Source organism: Octodon degus, unplaced genomic scaffold (genome assembly GCF_000260255.1).
Source record: "Octodon degus isolate 3935 unplaced genomic scaffold, OctDeg1.0 scaffold00053, whole genome shotgun sequence".
Lineage (NCBI taxonomy): Eukaryota > Metazoa > Chordata > Mammalia > Rodentia > Octodontidae > Octodon > Octodon degus.
In genome coordinates, this window is record NW_004524629.1 from 5,373,218 (window position 1) to 5,377,375 (window position 4,158).

Here is a 4,158-nt window from a genome sequence, read left to right on the forward strand (position 1 = left end):
CATTGCTTCCTAGATCCAGTTCAGATCCCTCAGCTTGCTAGCACAGATCCTTCATCCCACTTAAATAGACTTCCTAGCTTTCACCATTGAACTTAAGGCCTTTCCAGCACATATCCATGTAGTGGGCCTGAATAGGACTTTGTTGTGGGCTTTAGGCCTCCAGTTGGACTGGTGGGAGGCATTGCTATGGGCTCTAGACCCTCATCTGGATTTGTTAGTATTTAATGTGTGGATAGATTTCTTGCACTTCTAGTATGTTATTCTTGAGTGATTCATTATAAAATACCATTACTGTACTATATTGCTCATCTTACAAAACCCCCAAACCATAACATAAACTGTAATAGATCCTTAGCTCATCTTACCCCAAAAGGAAAGAAAGACACAAGTCAGTACAACTAGAAATTAAGAAAGAAAAATCACAATGGAAAATGTTGAGATCCAGAAGATTATTATTGACTACTGTGAAAACCTATGTTCTAGTAATGGGAGAATTTGGAAGAAAAGGATGGATTTCGAGGTATGTATGGATTACCCTAACTGAGACAAGAAGCCATATATAAAAACCCCGAGTAATTAAAAGATAGACAATGAAATGGGTGTAGTAATAATACTGAATAAGACAATTCCATGACTAGATAGATTCCCTGTTGAATTCTACTAGAACTTCAGAGAAGGTATAACACTCATACTCTCAAATTATAGTGAAATTGAATGGAAAAGAGAATTCTCAAAGTCATTCTTGGGAGCTAGAATTAACTTGATTCGAAAACCAGATGATGACACAAACAAACAAGCGAACAAGCAAAAAATAGAACAAAATGCCAATCCTTTTTAATGGACATAAAAATAAATATTCTCAACAAGATACTGAGAAACAATACAGCAAATAATTAGTAAGGTCTTACATCATAATCACGTAGGCTTCATCCCAGACAGGCAAGAATTGTTCCACATACACAAACTAGTGTAGGTAATATATCACATAAACAGAAGTAAAGACAAACTCACTTGATTATCTTAATAGATGAGAAAAATCCTTTGACAAAATCCAACACTCATTTGTGTTAAAACTTTAAAGGAAATAGGTGTATAAGACACTATACTAATCTGATGAAAGCTGCTTATGTTAAATCTGTTGACATTAAATGGTAGAAAACCGAGTATTAGACTCAGTTCAGGCCCAGGCCCAGCGAGTGTATGGGAGAGCTTCTTCCCTCCCCTGTGTCCGCTGGATCCCTCCGGACCCAGCCCAGGCCCAGCCTGTGAGTGAAAATATCTGCCTTGTTCTCAGGACCACTCCAGACCCTGGCATACAAGCCTGGGGTGAAATTATGCAACTGAAGTTTCTGCAGAGAGGCTAGGGGCTAGAACCACCCAGCTAATCCAGGAGCAGGACGTCTTGACAGAGGGGCACAACCAGTTCACTTCCAAGGGCTGCAGCAGGAAAAAGCTGAGCACAGCAATCAGACCCAAGCCAGGCCCAACTGGGTGAATTTAAACTTTGTAGATCTCCACCTGAATTTCAGTAGGTGCTAAGATTATAACTGCACCAAAGCTCTAAAAAGGTCAGAGGACAGTGCAATGCAAAATGACAAAGAGAAGGAGCAAAATGCAATCTCAAGCCCTGAGCCCACCCAGAACAAGTGCAGAAGACACTAGCACAGAAGAAATTGGGAATCACAGCTGAAATGTCTGAGTTAATACTGTCTGAAGTAAAAAAAAAAAACCTGCAGAAAGGTATATAGCAACTTAGATCAGAAATAACCTCTGAAGTAAAAAAAGAAAGGATAACTATAATGAAAGAATTAATAATTGCTTCTCAAGAAGACATTGATAAAAATAAAGGAGATTAGAAAAATGATTGAATCGTTCAATGAGCAATATAGAAAACAGAATACTTCTCCCTCTAAAATTAGAAACAAGAGAAGGTCCATTATTGCAACTCCTGTTTAACACGGTACTCAAAACACTAGTTAGAGCAATCACAAATGAGAAGGAAAAAGTGAAAGTAAAGTAAAAATATATATAGGAAAGGAAGATGATGAAATATTGTTTAGATAGCATATGATCCTCTACATAGAAGATCAAAAAAATTCCATGAAACAAATTCTAGAATTATGAAATTCACCCATGTAGCAGGACACAAAAATCAGTAATATTCTTGTACACTAGTGAACTCACAGAATAATAAATTAGGAAAATAAGGCCATTCACAGAAACATAAAGAGCAATTAAACACTTGGGAATTAATCTAATGAAGGAAGTGAAAGACTTCTCCAATGCAAACTACTGTAAGCTTTCTGAAAGATGAGATCAAAGGGGAAATCAGAAAGTAGAAAGATATTCCCTGTATCTGAACAGACAGTGAAGCAATTGTCAAAATAGCCATGTTTCCAAAATTAATATACAGATTTAATGCAATCTTAATAAAAATACCCAAAACATTCTTCACAGAACTAAAGAAAACAACCTATTTCAGAAAGCAATAGAACCAGAAGAGACTTAGAGAACAAAAGCAATCCTGTACAATAAGAGCAAGTCAGGAGGATTCCCAATTCTGGACTTGAAGTCATATTACAGAGCTACAGTGATAAATAGGACATAATTCTTGCAAAAAACCAGAAGTATGGGTCAGTAGAATATAATAGAGGAAGAAGAAACTAGGCAATGTATATTCAGTTATCTGATCTCTAACAAAGGGGCCAAAAATACACACAGGAGAAAAGATAGCCCTTTAATAAATAGTCCTGGGAAAACTGGCTATCCACCTGCATAACCTAGCATATATCTCACAAATGCTAAACTCAAATCAGAATGGAACAGAAACAATTTTCAGAAAGAGAGTAGGAAATATTTTTGAAAATATAGGAATGAGAAGGACTTTCTGAACAGAACTCAAATAACACAAGAAATGACATCAAGAATCAACAAATAGGATTATATAAAATAAAAAGCCCTTGGACAGCAAAGGATGCAACCAACAGAGTGAAAAGATAATTTATAGAATAGGAAAAAAAATGCCAATTATTCCTCAAGCAGAGGCCTAATACCTAGACTACACAGAAAACTAAAAAAAAAAAATTAGACCTCCCCAAATAAAAGATCCAATTAAAAATTGGGTGACTCAAATGAATAGGCATTTCTGAGAAGATGTGTTATGAGTGTGTACCAACTCCATGCAGGAAGTATAACATTATGTACTACAAACACACTAATAAAAAAGAAAGGGACCAAGGGTTAGAGGGAAGGGAGAAGGAGAGAAAAGGAAGGGATAAGAAGAGAATTAAGATGTGTTATGTACATGTACTAAATCCTCATGAGGAATGTAATCATTATTGGAAATATGCATTGCAAATATGTACTAAAAGAAAAAAATTGATTAAAATACAATACATGCATATACCAATTTCTCAAAATAAGCTCCATTGAGACCCAGTCCTAGCCCAGGTCCGGTGAGTGTGTGGGAGACCTTCCTGCTACCCTGTGCCAGCAGGACCAGTCCCAGCCAAGGCACAGCGTGGGCCAGACCCTCTCCCACGCCCTTGGGATGCCCCCCCACTCTACAGCACCGCCCCCACCCCGCCTGCCGAGTAGGAATTTCTGCGCATTCCGGAAACCTCCAGACCCAGTCCTAACACAGGTCCTGTGAGTGTGTGGGAGAGCTTCCTGCTACCCTGCACCGGCTGAACCAAATACCAGTCCCAGCCCAGTGCGGTGTGAGCGGGACCCTCTCCCACCCCCTTGGGCCTCTACCCACCACTCCGCAGCACCTCCTCCACCCCGACCGCCGAGTAGGAATTTCTGATGCGGTCTGGGAACCCCCAGACCCAGTCCTAGCCCAGACTCAGTGAGTGTGAGGGAGAGCTTCCTCTCCCCCCTAATCCACCTTGCCCCCTCCAGGCACAGCTCAGGCCTGGCATACATGACTGGGGTGTAAACCTGCAGCTGTAATCCCTGCAGAGTGTAGAGGATAGATCCACCCAGCTAGTCCAGGAGCAGAACATCTTGCCACAGGGCAAAACAGGTTCACCCTCAAGGGCAGCAGTGGGAAGGAGCTGAGCACAGCAGCCAGACCCAAGTCAGGCACAGCTGGATAAGTCCAAACTTTATAGAGTTGCACCTGAACCTCAGTACATGCAAAGGTTATAACTACAG